General features: G+C 50.1%; 1 long non-coding RNA gene across 1 annotated transcript; it reads right to left on the bottom strand.

Annotated features, from left to right (window-relative positions):
• Positions 1-5,227: 5,227 nt before the first annotated feature.
• LOC147357788 (uncharacterized) lies at positions 5,228-21,346 on the bottom strand. The gene is made up of 4 exons (XR_015142098.1): positions 16,491-21,346; positions 9,923-16,076; positions 9,563-9,623; positions 5,228-6,320 (listed from the first exon to the last, which is right to left on the bottom strand). It is a non-coding gene; the product is annotated as an uncharacterized LOC147357788 (long non-coding RNA).
• Positions 21,347-22,096: the final 750 nt, after the last annotated feature.

The raw sequence follows: 22,096 nt of genomic DNA, 5'->3' as shown, positions 1-22,096 counted from the left end.
GAGGGGCACTGGCTCAGTGTGGCTCTTCCCCGGGATGACAGGTACAGGCTGGTCTGTGTGATGTGTGTGTACGACTGTGTGTGTTCATCATCCTTGTGCTCCTGTATATAAAGGCAGTGCTCACTGTTAACTGGTTTATGTGTGTACCCGTGTGTACTCTGTATGTGTCATGTGTATACACAATGTGTGTACAAGTCTACATCTATGTATGTGTAAAGTACGTGTGTCCTTACATGCGTACAAAGTTATGCCTCTTATATCATGTTTGTACACAATGTAGGCTTATCCGTGTACACTGCATGTGTGAGAAGGTTCTGTGTGTGAGTCCTATGCCAAGGAACAGTGAGGACACAGAATTTGCATCTCTGTGGGAGTACGTTCTGTGTCTGCCTGCGTCATTGTATACACACCTGTGGATGTGTGCTCACCTGTGCATTCGTGTGCTGACCGTGTGGAGCCCTGACCAGCAGATCCTGCTTGCTGCAGTGGTGTGGGGTAGGCAGGGGTAGAGGCTCCTCTTGGCTTCCCTGGGGCTGGGTTTTGCCCTTGAGCGCAGGGTTCTAAGGCTAAGTCTTCTTGCCCTCTGACATGGACCTGAGGCTGCCTGACCTTCGTGTGTATCTCAAAGGATAAATAGGAGTTCACCAAGCAAATGGAGTGGTAGAGAGGGAAGGGGGTTCCTAAATGTTCTAAGTGTGAGTCATACATTCATATATCTTTACAGAAACCCCATGGAGTAGGCATCATCATTAGTCCCATTTTACAGATGAGGAAAATGAAGCACAGAGGTGTCGTCCAAAGACACATAGCTTGAAAGTGGTAAATCAGGATTTGAACAGACACCCACACTGGCTCATACACACAATGCACATGTAGACAAGGCAATGGACACACACTCATGATCACACAGGCATGCTGGGCACACACTTGTGCACCCACACACGTATACACACACACACCCAGGCTCTGTGCAGTGTCCCCAGCTGTCCAGGGTGACCCAGACCAGAGCTCTAGCTCAGCCCTGGCTTTGTTGGAGGTGGGCACCTGAGAGGAGGAAGGCAGTGAGCATGAGATGAAGGAGGACCAAAGGGAAGTGCCCGGGGGGTGGTCTTCACCTTGTAATCCCACCCCTGCAGCCCAAGAACAGAGGGTAGGGTCCTCCCCACGCAGCACACCTAAACAAGCATGCATGCTCCACAGACCCCAGCAGAGCTCTCACTTCCTTCATCAGCTATGGGGGAGGAACACTGCCACCCTGTCCCTGCCCAAGCCTGTGGAAAGGATTCTCTGGGAAATGGGAGATCCCATTCCCAGACACCATTCCCCACAAGCCTCACACGTCCCCAGTCCCTTGCAGGGCCAGCAGTCATCTAGGTTTAATAAGAAAAAAACCTAAAAGCTGCTGCCTGCACTGTGCACGGATGCTGCCTCTGGCCCAAGGAGGCTCCCTGAGGGCCAGGCTGTCCCTGACGTGCTCCCCCAAGGTCAAGCAGTTCTCTGGCCACACCCTCATCCCCCAGAAGTCCCCGGATGGGCAGGTTGCCCTGCCTTGTCTGTGCCAGAAAGCCTGCTTGCCGTCCCTCCCCTGGGCTCTCTCTCTTCTTAATTAACAGAAAGCGATTGTGAATACTAAAAAAGAAATTAGCACCTGTCAGTCATTTCTGGTGTTTATAGATTTCTCAAGCCCTCTTTAATTAACCCCTCCAGTTCCGAAGCCCAGCCTCCCCTTGGATGGGAGACTGGCCCCTGCCCTCAAGGAGCCTAGGTCTTGATTCCCTGTCTAACAGCAGCTTCCCATTCATTTTAGGCCCCAAGGGAGGGCCCCAGCCACCCCAAGATGTCGGGCAATCTGATCGAGACATGAAATATACATGCCCTTCCACCTTCCATTCCATATCTGGGAATTGATGGAAAGGAGCTGATCACACAAATGAGCACCTTCACAGTGCTGATGGTCACAGCCAAAGTCACAACCACCTGGGGTCCACGGGGGAGGGAGGGCTTCTTATGGTGCAAACAGTTCTGCTGGGCAGTGACACAGGGACATAAATCTGTAGTTACTGCCATGGAAAATGTCCGTTATACACTGTCTTGGCAAAGCCGTAGGTTACTAAAATGCATTTATGACATTTACATAAAATCATATTTGTTGAGAGCAAGAGAAAGGAAAAAGCCTCAAGAGATGGATGTTTTAAAGCTCCCAGAATGTTAACAGTTATTTCTCAGTGGTGAAATCTCAGTTGATTTTTTTTAACTTTCTTTTTTTTTTTTCATTTCTTTGTGGTGTTTATATTTATATGTGCTGTGCTGTGCTAAGTCACTTCAGTTGTGTCCGACTCTTTGCTACCCTATAGACTATAGCCCGCCAGGCTCCTCTGTCCATGGGATTCTCACTGAAGTGGTTTCCATTTCCTATTCCAGGGAATCTTCCCAACCCAGGGATGGAACCAGTGTCTCTATGGCTTCTGCCTCTGCAGGAGGGTTCTTTACCGTTAGAGCCACCTGGGAAGCCCATTGTGTGTATTCAAATCAGAAAGTCCAGCTAAGGTGCACTGATTTGATGGAGGGCACTGACTGAAAGGCTGAAGAGAGACAGGTGCTTGGTGCCCCAGGGGTAGCTGGAGAAGCTCGTAGGACTTTTTTCCTTTTTTTATTAAAGGGTCTTTTAACCTAAGAGCACTTGGGAGGAGCCTCCGGGGGCAGGGGAGCTGAGCAAGTCTGCTAGAGAAAACTGCTTCTTAATTTGTGAGGAAAACAAGACTATTTGGGGTAGAGGGTGGGGTGGGTGAGGGGAGGGTTCTTGAGGAGGGGAGGGAATCGCCTGCTGGTATAGCCTCTCTTTTCCTGCCCCTCCAGCAGGGGAGAGTGCAGCTGGCTTGTGGGGGAGAGAAAGCCCTGGGACTGGAGCTCCCAGACCTCGGTTTCCATTCACTGGACCTCAGTTACTTAGTTTGAAAACTCTGAAATCCCAGAGCATGGAGACTCCTTAGATACTGGCCCAGCAAGTCCCCAGGATTTAGTGAGAAGCACTCAGAGGGTTCAGGTCAAGGCTGGTCCACGTTGCTCTGAGGGCCTTGTCAAGGGTCATGTAGGCCTGAGAGGTGGGAGTTTTAACCCCAGAGCCAAGGAGTGTCATGGGCAGACTTGCAGACCAAGCGCTCAATCCTGTCTGTCTGATTTCTTTAATGAGGACTCAGAGGCCAGGGTGGAGGGCCTCAAACAGAGGCAGGTGTCTGTTATCTCTGAATTCCTGACTCAAGGCCCCTCAGCTTTAAGAACCGAACAGCCCACGGGCTCCAGCCGCATCTGCTGCCAGAGAAGTCAGGAGGAGGCCTGCCAAGGCCTGCTCCTCCTGTAGGCCACGTCTGAGGTTGGAGGTGTCTTGGGGATTCTTGGAACAGAGTTAAGGGGGAAAAAACCCATTCAGGCCCAAAGCATCAAAAGCTGAGAGTTTATACAACTTTTTGGTGCTTTCTCCAAGTGAAGAAAATCACTTTTTCCCTTTTTCCTTAAGGGAAAAGCATAGGGCAACACTGGGCCAAAATTCTCCATTCCTACAGCCAAAGTAGGGCCCTTCAAGGTGGGCCCTCAAAGGGGCAAATGCAACATCCTGGATCTCTGGTCAAAAAATTAACTGCTGGAGGTACATGCAAAGGTGTTCAACATCATGAATCTTCAGGGAAATGCAAATCAAAGCCACAATCAGATATCTCCTCACATGGGTCAGACTGGCTATCATCAAGAAAGAACACAAATAACAAATGTTGGCAAGGATGTGGAGAAAAGGCAAACCTATTGGTGGGGCTGTAAACTGGTGCAGCCATTGTGGCAAACAGTATGGAAATTAAAAAATAAACATAGAACTACGATGTGTATGCTCAGTCGTGCCCAACTCTGAGACCCCATGGACTGTAGCATGCCAGGCTCTTCTGTCCATGGAATTTTCCAGGCGAATACTGGAGTGGGTTGCCATCTTCTCAACCTAGGGATTGAACTTGTATGACCCAGCAATTCTACTCCTGTGTCTGTGTGTGTATACACTGATATGTAATTAATATAATTGTAATTTCAAAAGATACATACACCCCAGTGTCCATACCAGCATTATTTATAATTGCCAAGATACAGAAGCAACTAAGCATCCATCACAACAGACTGGCTCCAAATAGGAAAGGGAGTACGTCAAGGCTGTATATTGTCACCCTGCTTATTTAACTTACATGCAGAGTACATCATGAGAAACACTGGGCTGGAAGAAGCACAAGCTGGAATAAATATTTCTGGGAGAAATATCAATAACCTCAGATATTCAGATGACACCACCCTTATGGCAGAAAGTGAAGAGGAACTAAAAATCCTCTTGATGAAAGTGAAAGTGGAGAGTGAAAAAGTTGGCTTAAAGCTCAACATTCAGAAAACGAAGGTCATGGCATCTGGTCCCATCACTTCATGGCAAATAGATGGGGAAACAGTGGAAACCATGGCAGACTTTATTTTGGGGGGCTCCAAAATCACTGCAGATGGTGACTGCAGCCATGAAATTAAAAGACGCTTACTCCTTGGAAGGAAAGTTATGTCCAACCTAGATAGCATATTCAAATTATTTTGCCAACAAAGGTCCATCTAGTCAAGGCTATGGTTTTTCCTGTGGTCATGTGTGGATGTGAGAGTTGGACTGTGAAGAAGGCTGAGCATCAAAGAATTGATGCTTTTGAACTGTGGTGTTGGAGAAGACTCTTGAGAGTCCCTTGGATTGCAAGGAGATCCAACCAGTCCATTCTGAAGGAGATCAGCCCTGGGATTTCTTTGGAAGGAATGATGCTAAAGCTGAAACTCCAGTACTTTGGCCACCTCATGCGAAGAGTTGACTCATTGGAAAAGTCTCTGATGCTGGGAGGGATTGGGGGCAGGAAGAGAAGGAGACGACAGAGGATGAGATGGCTGGATGGCATCACTGACCTGATGGACGTGAGTCTGAGTGAACTCCGGGAGTTGGTGATGAACAGGGAGGCCTGGCGTGCTGCGATTCATGGGGTCGAAAAGAGTCGGACACGACTGAGCAACTGAACTGAACTGAAGCATCCATCAACAGATGGATAAAGATGATATACATTCATATACAATGGAATACTACTCAGCTATAAAGAAGAATGAAACTTTGCCATTTGCATGGATGGACTTAGAGGGCATTTTGCTAAGTGAAATAAATTACACAGAGAAAGACAAATACTGTATGATATCGTTTAATGTGAGGTCTGAAAAATACAAGCTAGTGAATTTAACTTTTAAGAAAGAAGCAGATTCACAGATATAGAAGGCAAACCAGTGGTTACCAGTGGTGAGAGGGAAGCAGGGACAGGCAATATAAGTGGAGGAGATTAAGAGGTACACACTCTTAAGCTATAAAATGAGCTATAAGTATATTGCACAAAATGGGGAATGTAGCCAACATGGAGTATGTTAAAAGTGTTCGTCACTCAGTCATGTCCAACTCTGTGACCCCATGGACCATAGCTCGCCAGGCTCCTCTGTCTTGTGGAATTCTCCAGCCAACAATACTGGAATGGGTAGCCATTTGCTTCTCCAGGGAATCTTCCTAACCCAGGGATCAAGCATGGGTCTCCCAAATTGCAGGCAAATTCTTTACTATCTGAGCCACCAGGGAACCCCACATGGACTATAACCTTTAAAAATTATGAACCACAATATTATATACCTATAACTCACATAATTTTGTATGGCAACTATACTTCAATAAAAATTAATTGCTGGAGTTGAAGGTGGAGGAAACAAGGTAGCTGCAATGGCAACCCACTCAAGTACTCTTGCCTTGGAAAATCCCATGGACGGAGGAGCCTGGTGGGCTGCAGTCCATGGGGTCGCGAAGAGTCAGACACGACTGAGCGACTTCACTTTCACTTTTCACTTTCATGCATTGGAGAGGAAAATGGCAACCCATTCCAGTGTTCTTGCCTGGAGAATCCCAGGGACGGCGGAGCCTGGTGGGCTGCTGTCTATGGGGTCGCACAGAGTTGGACACAACTGAAGCGACTTAGCAGCAGCAGCAGCAGCAGCATGTGAAAAATGGACCTGGAGAAGGATCCGAAGAATTCCAGGCAAGTATGCTGTGACCACAGGCATCAAGCGTTAAGAGCACACCCAGTCACAGGGAGTGGCCGGGAGGTTTGCTTCTGCCCCACTGCTCAACCGTGGTGGCTTCAGTGATGCGCTCAGTTTCAAGGCCATGTCTTCAGAGGTTTTGACACCTGGGTGGTCCAGAGTGGGATGAACAGGAGAGTGATGGGTCTGGAGACCAGGAACTGGGATGAGGAGAGGAATGGGGTTATTTGCCCTGAAACAAAGCCAGAGGCATGGCTGATATTGTCAGATCTCTGTAGGGCTGATGGGGCAGGGGACAGGCCACGAGGCAGTGTAGTGTATTGAATAGTGCCCTCCCCCCAACTTCCCACAATTCATGTCTACCTGGACCCTGAGAATGTGACCAATTTGGAAATAGGGAGGGTCTTTGTGATGTTAATTAGTGAAAGCTCTCTCAATTAAATCATAGCCCTAGATCCTATAAGAAGAGGAGAGGGCACGAAGACTCAGAGAGGAGGTCAAGGGAAGATGGAGGCAGAGACTGGAGTGATGCTGCCACAAGCCAAGGAACACCAGGAGCCACCAGAGGCTGGAAGAAGCAAGGAAGGGGCTTCCTCTAGAGGCTTCAGAGATAGCACAGACCTGCCAACACCTTGTTGTGGACTCCTGGCCTCCTGAACTCTCCTGAACTGTGAGAGTAAATTCCATTGTTTTAAGCTACTGACTTTAATTTTTTCAGCTGCTCTAGGAAACTGATACAAGGAGAAAGGATGAAGGAAGCTTTCAGAGTAATACGTTTTCTAATAGCTGGAATCACACAGAAAGAGCAGATTGTCCTGTAAGGTAATGAGCTCCCTGTTGCTGTAGGGGCTCAGGTCAAGTTCTGTGAACACCATCAGACCATTGTAGGGATGGAGGAGCCCCACTCTGGAAAGGGGAGGGCTTCCAGGGACCCAAGTGACTTATTTAGATCAAGATCAAGTGTTTCTGATCTGGGCTGACCCCTGGCTCGACAAAGAGTGGGTGGGGCCCCAGGAGGGAAAGCTTGCCCCGTGCTTGACTTTCTCACCACAGCTGGGCTCCAGCATGAGCAGCAGACACCCCAGTCTGTCAGAAAAACCTTGCAACTTTGTCTCCCAACTAGAAACTAGTGGAAATGTGGGCACTTGGAAGAGGGATCTGGGGACAGTGTGCCCTTGAAGTTTGAGCACTGGGGCTTGAGCTCTGCTTCTCATGTTCCCTGGTCGCTGGCAATCCCACACGCCAGATGAAGCGGGGGCTGGTCTTGTACCCATGTCTCAGACAAGCTGCCACCTCCCCAAGTGCACCAACCTGCACTCAGGGTCACCCATTGCAGGCCATTTTGATGACCTCTCACAGCCAAGACACACCTTCACTTCTAAAACTTTCCTCTAGAAAAGGCACCCTAAGATCACGTCCAAAGGAACTCACCCTGGTAGCTGCAGAGAGCAAGCAGGCCAATGACCAGAGAGGTAGAGACCAACTCAGCCTGAGCACTGGCCCCTCCAAGGGCTCAGGGGCCCTCTCACTGGCCATTCACTCTGGGGAGCCCTGCTCGGGCCTCAGGAAGATGAGGCTAGCCTGGAGGCACCCATGAGGGCTCACGGTGAACCTGAAGGTCAGCCGGAAAGATGGCTCTGGAGCAGGGGGTTTGCACAGTAAGTGGTTCCACTAGCTGCAGAGTCCATGCGCTCCCCCAGATCCCCCCAGACAGGCCCAAGTCAGGGCCTCCACTGACCACGGCTGGGCCCTTGGCTTGGATGACAAGGCTCCATGCCACGTGGTCTCTTTGTCTCCAGGAGGCTAATCTGGGCTGATGGGAAGGCAGAGGAGGAAGAGTGAGAGTGGAAGCACCTGAGGCCTCTGGAAGCTTCGGCTCAGAAACAGCATGAGTCACTTCTGCTGCCTTTGCCCAGCTGGAGCAAGTCACAGGCCAGCCCAGACTCAGGGAGGGGAGATAGACTGTACAACCACATGGCGAGGGTGTGGATACCACGTGGAGAGTCCAGCCACATGTGAATGCAGAGGAAACTTCCCAGGTGACAGTAAGACATCCCACTGCCACTCTACTGGAAACCCTGAGGATAAAGGCTCAAGGCTGGGGTGGGGGGAGGGGCAGTGCCCGGCAGAGGATGGCAGTGACAGTGTGAGGGCCCAAATGAGGCCAGGCGTGGTTGGGGAGAATATGAGGGAAGAAAGGCAGGAACCAGGCAGGAGGCAACTTTGCCACAGGGAGCCCAGGATGGTCTCAGCTCGAAGCATCAGCAGGTCACACTGGCTCCACTGCTACTGGGGCAGACTATTTGCAGGCGGCTCATCCAAGGCAATGGCACCCCACTCCAGTACTCTTGCCTGGAGAATCCCATGGATGGAGGAGCCTGGTGGGCTGCAGTCCAGTACTCTTGCCTGGAAAATCCCATGGATGGAGGAGCCTGGGGTCGCTAAGAGTCGGACATGACTGAGCGACTTCACTTTCATGCATTGGAGAAGGAAATGGCAACCCACTCCAGTGTTCTTGCCTGGAGAATCCCAGGGACTGGGGAGCCTGGTAGGCTGCCCTCTATGGGGTCGCACAGAGTCAGACATGACTGAAGCGACTTAGCAGCAGCAGCAGCATCACCCAAGGCAATGGCATCCCACTCCAGTACTCTTGCCTGGAAAATCCCATGGATGGAGGAGCCTGGTGGGCTGCAGTCCATGGGGTTGCTAAGAGTCGGACACGACTGAGCGACTTCACTTTCACTTTTCACTTTCATGCATTAGAGAAGGAAATGGCAACCGACTCCAGTATTCTTGCCTAGAGAATCCCAGGGACAGGGGAGCCTGTTGGTCTGCCATCTATGGGGTCGCACAGAGTTGGACACGACTGAAGCGACTTAGCAGTAGCAGCAGCAGCATCCTAGTGACAGAGACCCAGGCAGCAAGAAGCAGGGCCCAGGGCCCCTGGAAAAGCTCAACTGTCCTAAGCTGCAAGAGCCCCAGGTGCTTCCATCCTGGGCACAGCCTGGGTCTCCTGCCTCTCGGCAGTTCCCAAGAGCAGATGTGCCTGCAGCCTCGGGAGCCCAGGGTTCTCATCCTCCTGTCACCAGTCCCAGCAGGCAGGCCCTTTCCTGACTCTTGCTAAGTGACTTCAGTTGTGTCCAACTCTTTGAGACCCTATGGACTGTACCTGCCAGGCTCCTCTGTCCATGGAATTCTCCAGGCAAGAATACTGGAATGGGTTGCCATGACCCTCTCCAAGCGATCTTCCCAACCCAGAGATGGAACCTGCATGCCTCCTGCATTGACAGGTGGGCTCTTTACCACTAGCGCCACCTGGTCACAAATAATATGCAGTTCTGTTCCCTGCCCCACCTCACTCCCCCGCTGTCTTTCTTCATCCTGGGCCTCCTTAACAACACCAAGAGATCCAAACTTCTGAGGTATTAATGCTAATACTCACGTGTGCCTCCTGACTCTCGCTCAGTTGAGCTCCCAGCTGCCTCAGATTCCAGTTGCATGGCCTGTGGGCGGATTCCAGAGTCCTCTCCAAGTTCCAAGGGCTTCCTGTGCTTCTCTCTGCCTCTGGGCTCCCACCACCTCTCATTCTGCCCCTGGACTCACCTGAGCCCACCTCAGGGGCAGTCAGAGCCCAGAGCCTGCCCCCTCTCTGGCTCCATCCCATCCCCGTGCACTCAGGAACTTTGCAAGTTGGGAGGAAGTGGAGATCAATAGAGGCAGGGGACTGACTGAGCCTGCTGGGGCTGCCGTGATGAAATAACACAGACCGTGTGGCCCAAACAACAGAAATATATTTTCTTACAATTCCAGAGGCTGGGAAGTTCAAGACCAAGGTCCAGCAGGATCAGCTTCTGGTGAGGGCCTTCTTCCAGGCTTGCAGACAGCTGCCTTCTCACTGAGTCCTCGCAACACGGAGGTAGAGGGAGCTCTCCCATGCCTCTTCCTATAAGGACTCTCCTCCCATTGGATCAGGGCCCCCCATATGACCTCATTCAACCTAATTACCTCCCTCCAGACCCTATCTCTAAATACAGTCACACTGGAGGTTGATATGAATTGGAGGGACGATACAATTCAGATCGTAACAGGGGTGTTGACACAGAGAGGTTAGGTTGCAAATGAAAGATTTCCACCATCTGGTGCTCCTCTCTCACTTCCTCTCCCAGAGCAATGGACTTGCCTCCCCCACCCATCACTCCCTCAGTCTTTCCACTCAATTCAGGCCTGTTGTGCTCTTGTCTTCCAGCCCCAGAACCCACCAAGGGATATTCTGCCAACGAGTATGTTTTCCTTCCCAGGAGGACTTTCATGAATAACGTTTTCCCAATAATGTAACCTAAATGAAATGTCTTAGTGTGTTTCCAGAGTCTGCAGAGGATCCTGCAGCCCACACCTCCTAGAGCCTGGCCACACCTGAACACACTTGCAGGGTTTGAAGAACGTGTCCCGAGTGGCTCTGGTTTTAATTAGCTGCTATTCTTCCCTTTTAACTACAGACTACTATTAATTTAGCTTGCTTCATCATTATCCATTTAGTGGCTTGTCAGTTAACCGCACAATGGGCGAGGACACATAGTAACAACAACAGGGTTTCCAGCATGTAACTTCCCACCACCTAGCACTGGAGATGGGCATTCATGTTGGTGCAAAACTGGAACATTTCTGTCCTGTGCCTACCTTGGAGGTACATGTTACTCACCCCCAACCCCACTGCTGAAAGAAACTCATTACTGGTGATGAACTCCTACAATTTGTATTACTTAAGTAACTGGTGATACACCATCAAGGTAAGAATAGCACAACTATTGCCTGATTTTTAAGTTCTCAGAGAACTGTTTTATATGTGTTTAAGCTTAATATTCAGAGAAAGCAATGGCACCCAACTCCAGTACTCTTGCCTGGAAAATCCCATGGATGGAGGAGCTTAGTGGGCTGCAGTCCATGGGGTCGCTAAGAGTCGGACATGACTGAGCGACTTCACTTTCACTTTTCACTTTCATGCACTGGAGAAGGAAATGGCGGCCCAGTCCAGTGTTCTTGCCTGGAGAATCCCAGGGATAGGGGAGCCGGGTGGGCTGTTGTCTATGGGGTTGCACAGAGTTGGACACCACTGAAGTGACTTAGCAGTAGCAGCAAGTTTAACATTCATCAACAGTAAATATGCCGTTCATACATACTGCCAGCAGCCAGTAAGTTGCAGCCATACTGCAGCTTACTTGAGAGTTCTTTTTCCCTAGGAAAAAGAAGCAGTTTGGGTGAGCCTTGGGAGGGAAATTCAGCATGGAGAACACAGTGCATTCCCTGGGCACTCAGGCCTCGGAGATTTCCAGACTCCCATCAGAACACTTGCGCCCCCTTGCTTCCTTCCTGAGCCTATAGAAGTTCCCAGAGATGCCCCAGGGGAATGAGCGGTATTTGTGTTGTGGTTCCAACCCAGGCATCACTGAGTGGCACCCAGCTGGGGCAGGGCTCTTGGGAACTTGAGTCTTGGCTAAGCCTCAGGCACCTGGGTCCTGGGCCGGAGGGGCAGACAGTGAATATGAGTCATCTGTCATGTGTGCAGCTAAAACCCATTTCCTGTGAGTCAGAGGGTGCACATGAGTGTGTGTGTTGGGTGGTGGTGCTGCTGCTGCTGGGGGTCATTATGTAAAGCCTTGAGCCGGAGCCGGAAGGCAGGGCGTTAAGGCAGAGCTGAGCGCTCCTTGCTGGGCGCTCCTTTCTCCTGGCCACCTGGGTGGCGCTCCTGTCATTAGCTGGGATCTCTGCCACTGGATGAGGTCTGCACTAACACTTGGTCTGGCAGGCCTTGCTTTTCATTTCTCTTAAATAAGTCAGACCATGTCGTCTGGCTTCCTCACACTGGCTCCTCCAGTCCCTGAAGTTTCCAACACTCTGCCCGGGTAGGAAAGGTTCCTCCACGGCAGAATCTGAAGCTGCTCTCCCAGCATCTGTCCTCCTTCCTTGGTGTCCCATGTCCCACAGAAGGTGATCCATCATCAGAATCAATGACCTGACTGTGCCCTTTTGCACCCTGTAAAATCGTCCATTTTCCTTCAACCATGTCAAAGATAAAGCAAAACCTGGAAGCTGGAGATGGTGTCCACTTGACCAAGTGCGTGTGTCCCCAGTTGCTTCAGTTGTGTCCGACTCTTTGCAACCCCATAGTCTACCAGGCTCCTCTGTCCATGGGATTCTCCAGGCAAGAATACTGGAGTGGGTTGCCATGCCCTTCTCCAGGGGATCATCCTGATCCAGAGACCGAACCCGTGTCTCTTATGTCTCCTGCACTGGCGGGTGCGTTCTTTACCACTAGCGCCAAATGACCAGTAAATGCTGGTCATATTACCCGGATGGGGGGGAGCAGTAAATAGTCCCCAGCCGTGGATTACTGCCATTGTCCTGTTGCCACGATGGGAATGCTGCAGACTTCTCAGTCTTCTCCCCTGGTCTGAAACAAATCCCCCCTAAAAAAACATTCAATCTCATTTTAAATCTCAACGCCCAAAGGCAGTGCTGGGGACCGGGCATGATTGATCAAGAGTCTTCCAAGAAACTCAGGTCGGCTGAAGTCTCCTGCTGGCCCCTCCCCCTCAACATGGCTGAGGGTTGGGCTCCTGCTACTGCCTCATAGGGAAGGAGGAGGGAAGCTGCTAGGTGAGGAGCTACTGGAGCCTCTGCCTGCCATGTATCTGGAAGGGACATTCTGCAAGAGACATCCTGAATGAATGAAGAGTCCTGAGAGGCCACCTAACACCCAGCTCCCACTCCCAGCTGGATCCCAGCCTGGCTTCTGATCCAGGGGGCACTGAGCCGTCAGAGGAGCTCTTCCCCTGAGCCTTGCTGTACAGAGCAGGGTTGGCCACAGCCTACCCTTGTCACCCCAGAGATGCCTTTTTATTTCTTTTATGGGCTCTGTGTTTTGAAAGATTCAGGTTATGCATGTGGCCAGAGCCATTCATCATAGGCAGAGATGCTCTTCCCATTACATTCCTTGAAAACAGCCTGCAAATCCCATCACTTACTTTGGGGCCCAGATAGGAAGCAGAGCTGTATCAGGATTAGCTGGAGAGCCCCAAGGTCTGGGGTTGGGGCCAGAGAAGGCCTGAGAGGTCTCTGAGGGCCCTCCCACCACGTTCCTCTGTGCACTTCCTCCCTTACATGTGACACTCCTCCCACAGACCCTACCCCACCCCACCCAGCATGTCACATCTCAGGCACCTCAGCACTTGTTCCCACCCACGTCCACCCACTCCACAAGGCTGAGTCCACAGCAAGCAAGGGCTGTGCGAGGGGGCGTCCAGGCTGCTCTGTCCTACCACATCCAGGTGGGACACCTATGATTTGGGCCTCCCTCTCATCACTGTGAACACATGGCATCTTGATGGGCAGGCTGCTGCCATGGCCTCTGGCTCCCAGGAGCTTCCCAGAAGCTGGGGAAGCAGAAGTCCTGAAGATAAAGTGAGGGGCAAGGGCCTCAGGAATCAGCCCTGGTTTCAAGGGTCGCTTCTGAGCCTCTGCTTGCAGGCAAAAAGCATGTGAACAAGCACACATGCGAGCAGTTCCGGGAGTTCTCATGGAGGGTGGGGCAGGCGATCCTCTGACAAAGTCTCAGACCCTGCGGGTAACGTGGAGCAAGGGTGCAAAGCCACTTCATTTAGGCATGGGATGTGCCTGTGTCCCTGAGGCTAAGGAGGCTCAGGGACATTAGGTGACGGTGACGCAGAGGATGCCCTGTGCTCGTCCTATTGGGAGGGCCTGGGACAGGTCCCTTCCAAGACTGCCAAGCCTCTCCTGCCTCTCAGTGCCACCCAGCAGCAGTGAAGCCACTAATGCATCCTCTGGTAAACAGGCTTATGGTTCAGTTTGGGCCTTCTTCCCTCTCCATATAACTCAGAGGACGATTAGAAAACAGACACTTAAGGAAAATGAGTGTCTTCCTGGGTAATCTCAGGGAAATCTGAGCCTTCTGTGCCTCAGACTCAACCCAGGCTCGCTCTCCATCACTTCCCACTGGCAGCACCCTGGAAACGGGCTCATCTGTGGTCACCGAGAGTCTGCCACAAGGACATCGATGGGGAAATGAACGTGCTTCAGGGACACATTGTCATTAGAGGCTCTCCTAGTAAACTCGAACCAGAGTGCCCACAAATCCTTGCTAAAAGGAACACGATGAGTTGCAGTAACGGGCCCAGTGTCCAGAGGACTGGGAGTGGTGGCCACACTTGAAGGCCTGGGTTCATTTGGATGAACTAGAATGAAGGGCCAAAACACATGTCATATGAGGAAGCACCCAAAAGAAGTGAAGACACACTAGAGAGCGCTCACAGGGCTGTGGGGGTATACCTTCAATTCTTCAGAGGCCACTATGTGGCAGAAGGAACAGACTTTAAATAGTTACCAGGTGGTGAGTCAGGAGCGGGTATCGGTTAACATGAAGATTTCTCTAGTCCTGGTGTGTTTCCACAGTGGAATTCATCTGTCCTGGAAGGTGGGGAGCCCCCCATTTCAGGGAGCTCATCATCGGAGGCCGTGGGTGGGGGTTCCTCCCGAGGGATTGTTGGGCAGAAGAAACAGTGTAGACGGTCCATGATTCTACAGATCTGGGCTTCAGGAAAGTACGACCCATCCTTTTCTGGTTTACTGCTGATGGGAAGCTATGGAAGTATGATTCAGCTATTGAGGGCATGTTACCTATCACTATTCAGATTCGATTAATCAACCTTATAAGGAGGTTTGGCCATATCTCCCAGGGATACTTCTCCCAGTGGTACTTTGTGTCAGTCCACTCCATTCTTATTCCCGTTCTTATTCTCGTTCTTGCCAACACATAGTCACTGTCCAGTTCTTGAGAGAGACAGTCTGCTGGGTGACCAGATGGTGCCTGGAATCCTGGGTCTATTGGGCCTCTGGGTTCTGTGAGTTCTGTCCAGTGTGTAAAAGCCCTTGTGCAAAACTATTAGCCCTGAATCTCTCTTCACACGCTTTCTCTCCTCTAGGCCGTTTTCCCCTCTCTCAATCCACCTTGATCCACGCCAGCCTTCAAGTCCATCTCAACCAGCCATTTCTGCTTCAAGGTCTGATGGCATCTCAACTTATTAATAGTATGCAGGTGGAGCTCTTCATTCTGCTGCCATCCCTGACCTGGTGTTCCTCAGTGAGTGAAACCACCGTTAGTCTGGTTACTGAAGCCAAAGGTCATTCTTGGCCCCCTGCCCCTTTTCCTTCACCCTTGGATCCAACCATCACTGGATCCCATCAATTCTGTCTCCAAAACATGTTTCATATCCACCTACTTCTCTCCATCTTCTCTGCCACCCTCTTACTCAGTGCCTCCTAACCAGTCTCCAGTCTCTTGCTCTATTTGAGTCATTTGTTACAGGGAAGGCGCAGACATCCTTGAATCAGTTTCCATCCCCCAGCTGAACACGTGATCATTTTCTGCTGTGTTGAGAATAAATAGGTTCCTTGCTGTGGCCCCTGAGGTCCTGTAGTACCTGGCCCTGTATCCCCCTCACCCATGTTGTGTCTGGCCTTTGAACCAAGTCCTGGAACCCAATGTTCCAGGACTCTTTCCCTGTTCACTCTGCCTAAAGCATTCTTCCCGTCAGCCTTCAAGTATCCTCAGAACGACTTTAGGACAAGGGTCCTAGCCTGTTATTCTCTATTTACCTTTCTCTATTTCCTTTATTGCTTTAATGATAACTTTTCTACTATTTGTATAGGTCTCAATCATCTTTCCTTCCCTCCTGCAAGACTGCAGGTTCCTTAAGGGCAATGACTTTGACTGTCTCTTACATAATTTTCTGTCCAGTGCCTGTCACAATGCCCAGCACAGAGTAGATGCTCAATAAATACTTCTTGGAAGAAGGACTGAGTCTCTCAATCCAATTCTACTGAGTTCTTTGTGCAATTCGTGGTCCTTCACCCTGCTGCTGCAAGAGTGTGCAGCTGGTCACCTGGAGGAAAAAGGAGTGGGCAGTGAGTGGTCAGACTGATGTTCCCCTCCCGGCAAGCAGAGTGCACTGCAGGCAAGACGTCACTGCCAAGAATGAGTAAGGGGGTGGGGGAGCCGACAAGGGTTCACAGTCAGGGACTGTGTGAAAAAGAAACAGTGAAGAGGGAGAGGGCGTCTGTTTACTTATGGCTGATTCATGTTGATGGCAGAAACCAACAATATTGTACATCAATTATCCTCATTAAAAATAAATTAATAAAAAAGATATAAAACTAAAAAACAAAACAGTGAGCCAAAAGTTGGTATAAAACTCAAGTGGGTGAATGACTAAATCCTATACTGAAGCGAGGACGGATGTCAAGCTACGACCAGGTAACTGTTTCTAGAGGCAAAACAACTCTTGTAAAAACATTACCTATTTTAAGGGGCTTTGGGATCTTCTCCATTCATTAGAAGCCTTTTCTATTCTACCAAATTTCCAAAACAGCAATGAGGACCCTATGTAGGAACTCCCTCTCCTCCAGTGACCTGCAGGAAGCGGACTGAGGGATGGCTGGCAGCGGGTGGGGGCAGGAGGCACCATCCTTGGCTTCCGGCCTTCATTCCAGAGCAGACATTTGCCCCATCCTATACCACAGAAGGGCCCGAGCCTTCAGAAACAGCCTGTGCTCCTTGAACCAGGAAGCTGTTGGTATGACAAGCAAAATCATTATTCCACCTCACATTACCTTAAAGGGGTAAGTGATGGCAAATGCTAAAGATACAGGAGCTAGGCAGGGTGGAGAAATGGTCCAGCAGCTGACTTCTGAACTCTATATTTTCAGCTGCACAGCTACACACACTACCTGATGAAGAAATATGGGAAATCGAAACATAATAGTGATTCTTAGCCCCCACTGCCCTGTGATGGGAATTACAGCACTTGGCTCCTGTAAGCATCAATCTATCACGTTTGCACAGACTGGATGGCTTCTGTGAATTCCTCTGGAGGCAATGGAGCCCCCCTTCTCTCTTCTGTCAAAAATATATTCAAAGGCTTCTAAAGACTGCTCCTGACAATGACCAGTTAGAGCATTCAGAACTCATTATAGATATTATGCAAAGTCCTGCAGAATGCAGTGCTCCCTGGGTGTGGCTAGGTGGGTCCTGCTCAAATTTATTAGCTTGCAAAATAATCTGTTTCTGTTCTGAGACCTCAAGGCCCAAACATACCCAAACCTCGACTTTTGCCGGAAGACAGAGTTCAGGAGTCACTTGGCCTTTTGGAACTCAGATGGAAGCTTCCAGGAGGCTCAGGTCTGAACGCAAAATGCCTCGAGATACATGTGAGCCTGCTGTGCTGTGCTGTGCTTAGTTGTTCAGTCGTGTCTGACTCTTTGTGACCCCATGGACTGTAGTCCACCAGGCGCCTCTGTCCTTGGGGATTCCCCAGGCCAGAATACTGGAGCGGGTTGCCATTCCCTTCTCCAGGGGATCTTCCCAACCCAGGGATCGAACCCAGGTCTCCCGCATTGCAGGCGGATTCTTTACCATCTGAACCTACTGCCTGGGTTCAAATATTGGTTCTACTACTTCATAGCTGTGTGACCACGAACATTTCTTAACCTCTCTGTGCCTTATTTTATTTCTCTTTAGAGATAAAAAAAGCCAACTTCAGGAGCTGTCATAAGGATTAAAAGAATACCTGTAAAGGGCTCTGGATGGTCTGGCATGTGGCAAATGCTCTGCAGATGTTGCTGCTATTACATCATAACCTGAAGAGGAGCTTCAGTTAAGAGACAGAGATCCCTTCCACTAATACAGCTCAAAGTCCAGCCAACAAGAGGACTCTGATCCCTAGTAAACCCAGCGTGAACCAATGTCTAGCCCAGGAAATACTGGCTGCCACCTCTCCACGAGAACTTCCTCTTCAGGGGCCAGTGAGGGTGTCAGCTGCTCATCCTCTACCTGCAGGCCCCTGGGTCAGACTGGAAATGCTGACTCCTGGGACTGTGCAGTTGCCCTGAGGATGGAGGCATCTTTCTGTGCTGATGAGAAGAGTCTTTCCTAAACAACAGCGTGATGTCAGGACCTTGTCTGCAGAGCCTACCATGGGTGAGAGCGTCAAAGACTGTCTAGGTCCCCCAGGTGCAGGGAGATTGATGTCACCTCTGTGTCCATGCCAAGGCTATGTCTGGTCTGGAGATTCTGCAGAGTCCACTTAGGAGAAGTTCGTACTGGGGGGAAGAGTACACACTGCATCCATGGACCTGTCCTCTGGGAGGTCTGTCCTTTTGGAGAGAAGGTCCTCTGAGGTCTTTACCCTGAGTTCACTGCATCCCTTGAGGATGTCTGGGGTGGAACCGGGCAGCTAAGTGGGGAAGGCTCTAAGATAGCCAGTGGTGACACTGCAGTGGCCCTAATCATCTCAATGTTCCACTGCCCCTCGTGTGTTGCTGCTTGAAGTGAGGCCACCGGGGCAGTGGTGGGAATCCCTGCAGCTCCAGCTGAGGGCTGCTCTGGATAATTTAGGGAACAGAGAGAGAGAGAACAGGGAGAGCTCATTATACCAGCAACTGAGGGAGGCAGCCACCAAAAAAGCGAGCCAGACACTGAATATGGCCTTCCTTTGAAGAACAAAAGCAAAGCAAATTGGCTCACCAATGAGAATTAAGTGAGCCATGTACTGAGCAGAAATCACCATCAGTCCTAAGCCTGCTCACTCAGAAAATACCGGACCCTGAAGAGTAAAACTGAACTATGTGAGACCTCCGAAGAGTGAAAATTTTACTCTAAAATGCTTTGTAAAGTGATTTTAGTGCTTGCAGAGATGAAACAACCAGCCTCTTGTCTTTTAGGCTTCCTGTGCTTCAAGACTCTGCTGAGCCCTGAGTCCACAGTCAGGAGATGGCGAGGGTGGCTCCCATCCCAGGCTGTGGGTCCTCTCAACTGTTACAAATCAAGCATTTCTTTCTTGTTGACTCCCAGAGGCCATGGTGTGGGACCTTCTGGGTCCACACAATCTCAGATCCAGCTGGGCAATGTTAGATTTATCTCACCGGGTCCAGGTTCCAATGCCAGGATCCTCTCTCCTGCCACCAACCCCCTCAAGCCCCAGTGACCACCCAAGGGCATCAGTTTCAGGAAGAACACATTTACACTTTCCAGTCTTCACTTGGCAACCACAGACAAAGCTGCCCCAGGTCAGAATCATGCAGAACTGACAAGGGTCTGGATCACCATGGGTCCCAGGAAGAGAGAGATGGTACATACTCAAATGGGGTAGTTGAGACTCTAACAAAGAGACTACTTGCCAAAGGTACTGAGTTTAGGGAAACCCATAAAAGAAGACACAGACCCATGGGCAGTAGCCCTGGTCTTGGCTTGAAGGGGCAGGACCTTGGGAGCAGCTAAGGGGTACCGTTGGCAGCAGCTGAAGTCTATAGAAGGAGAACGCAGAGATTTCCCAGCAGCCCAGCACCAGGAGAATCAGGGTTGCTCTGCCACCCTGGGTGGCTGCTGGTATTCCCCACTGACAGAATCCCAATGAACCCAGATGCCAAGAGAACCTATTAATGCAATCCTGAAAGATCACCTCTTTTGGGTGGGGAGGGCAGAGTGGTTCTGAAGGGGCAGATGGAAAATATCCAGCCCAGAGTCATTTCCCAGAGTCCACAGCTCTTTGGTCTCCAGGCAAGCGCAGCCATTACGGAACACAACTTCCCTGACCAATTTCAAAGCTCTGCTCACTGCTGGGAATGCATGTTTGAACAAAGCCTTTTATTCTCTATTCCAACAGCAGCGCTGGAATTTAAAAAGCTTCATTTTCAAGACTGACTGCTTTTGATCTTTCTAACCTGGAACTTACATTATGGAGTCAAATAGAATTATTTAAACAAAGCATTTCAGTGATAAGCACAAAATGTTTTGTATTTTTTCTCCTCCCCACCCCCCAACACCACAGAGCACTCCTATTCAAAATGTAAGGACCATTCTGCGGCCACCTCTTACAACCAGAGCCTCTCTCAGCTTCAGTCTCCCCAAGGTCTTTGTTTCTTCAGTCTGTGTCCTCATCTTAGTGTGCTGGTGTTCAGGCCACGAGAGGGGCTGGTCCTACTGCAGACCGGCCTAGAACAAGGACCACGTTAACGACCCTACGAGCACTTCCATCCTCTGACTCCTGCTTCTGGGTCTGGCAGATCCATGTGTTGTTATCTAGTCAGTATTCTTTATTAATTGCACTTTGTTCTCTTTTTTGCTCCCCTGATCCCAACCCATTTTCCTTTCTTTTCTAAGTCCCTCTCTGACATCATCTTGTTCTCCTCCGCCGAACTCCTCCCCAGGCCCCCAGCCTGCATTTATTTTTTATCATATTTCTCATGTCTTGACTTGTCTGTCATTCAAGTCAGAGTGCTGATTGGCATTTGCATTCCTTGGAAATCACACCTGCTCTGCACTGTCCTGGGCAGAGTATGTCCCTGTGGGTTGTAATGAAGCCCATGCGTCCATGCTGTGGTGCACAGGAGGTGTCAGAGTGATTATCAATGTCTTGGAATAGGCCTATCACCACTGAAAATGCCTCTGAAACAGAAGAGTGACTATTTTCACAGCTATGAAAGCAGATGGAGAAACTGAGGCCGCAGATCCCCAGATATTAAAGAGGTAAGCAGTTGGAAAACAAAACACAGACATGGTCTGGCCCAAGTGTGTTCCATAAAAATAAATGACAAAAATAATTTGAAAATTCCCCTTAGGAGGAATGAGTTAAGTTCCCTTCAAAATGAAGATCTGGGCAGAGGAGAACTAATAGAATGCATCGTATGTAGAAGGACAGTTGGTCTGGCCTGGTGCTAGGCTGGGGAAAGGTATAGAAGCACTTTGCTGGGTAGCTCAGTTGTGCCTGACTCTTTGTGACCCAGTGGACTATAGCCCACCAGGCTCCTCTGTCCATGAGGATTCTCCAGGCAAGAATACTGGAGTGGGTTGCCATACCCTTCTCCAGGGATTTTCCTGACCCAGGAATTGAACCAGGGTCTCCTGCATTGCAGGTGGATTCTTTACAGCTGAGCTACCAGGGACACACTGCTGCTGCTGCTGCTGCTAAGTCGCTTCAGTCGTGTCCGACTCTGTGCGACCCCAGAGACGGCAGCCCACCAGGCTCCCCCGTCCCTGGGATTCTCCAGGCAAGAACACTGGAGTGGGTTGCCATTTCCTGCTCCAATGCATGAAAGTTAAAAGTGAAAGTGAAGTCGCACAGTTGTGTCCGACTCCTAGCGACCCCATGGACTGCAGCCTACCAGGCTCCTCCATCCATGGGATTTTCCAGGCAAGAGTACTGGAGTGGGGTGCCATTGCCTTCTCCGAGGGACACACTGGAAGGTTATAAAATCATTTCACCTTTTACTTAGTGCATGGTTCTGGACCTTTACTCAAATTTACTGAGCAGAATTACTAAGACTAAAGAGAAATATGGATAGAAATTTGGATGCTATTCATTCTAACAACAGAGTTCTCCAATGCATGACACAGAAGAAGGTGTCGCCATGAAAATAAGAGCATTTGGAACATAGAGTGTTCCATTTTTTAGCCCAGGAGGTTGGCAGAACGACAGCCACCTCGGAAAAGTCCCGGTTGACTTTTCTGCCAGAAGACCAGCCACCTCACCTCTGCCTCTGGGGGCTCCTCTGGGAAGGGGGGATCTCCACATAGCTGAGGCTGGTTTCTCCACAGGTGAACAGGACATGCTGTTCAAAGATAGCTCACTAATCCCAGAGAAAGGGTTTAGGCTCCTGGTAGGACTGGAAGTAATAATCAGGAAGGAGAAACCTTGTAGAAGCTTCAACTTCAGGTTTTTTAATTGTTAAAAAGTTATTATTTATTTATTTAATCTTTGGCTGTGCTGGGTCTTTGTTGCTGTGCGCAGGCTCTCTCCAGGTGTGGCGAGCGGGGGCTACTCTGTTGTGCTGAGTGGGCTTCTCATTGCAGTGGCCTCTCTTGCTGTGGAGCACAGGCTCTAGGGCTTGGGGGGTTCCGCAGTTGTGG

Source organism: Bos grunniens, chromosome 15 (genome assembly GCF_055505025.1).
Source record: "Bos grunniens cultivar Pamir isolate PY7600 chromosome 15, Bosgru_T2T1.0, whole genome shotgun sequence".
NCBI classification, from domain to species: domain Eukaryota; kingdom Metazoa; phylum Chordata; class Mammalia; order Artiodactyla; family Bovidae; genus Bos; species Bos grunniens.
The sequence above is the reverse complement of the archived record's forward strand: the minus strand, read 5'-3'. Positions and strand labels throughout refer to the sequence as shown.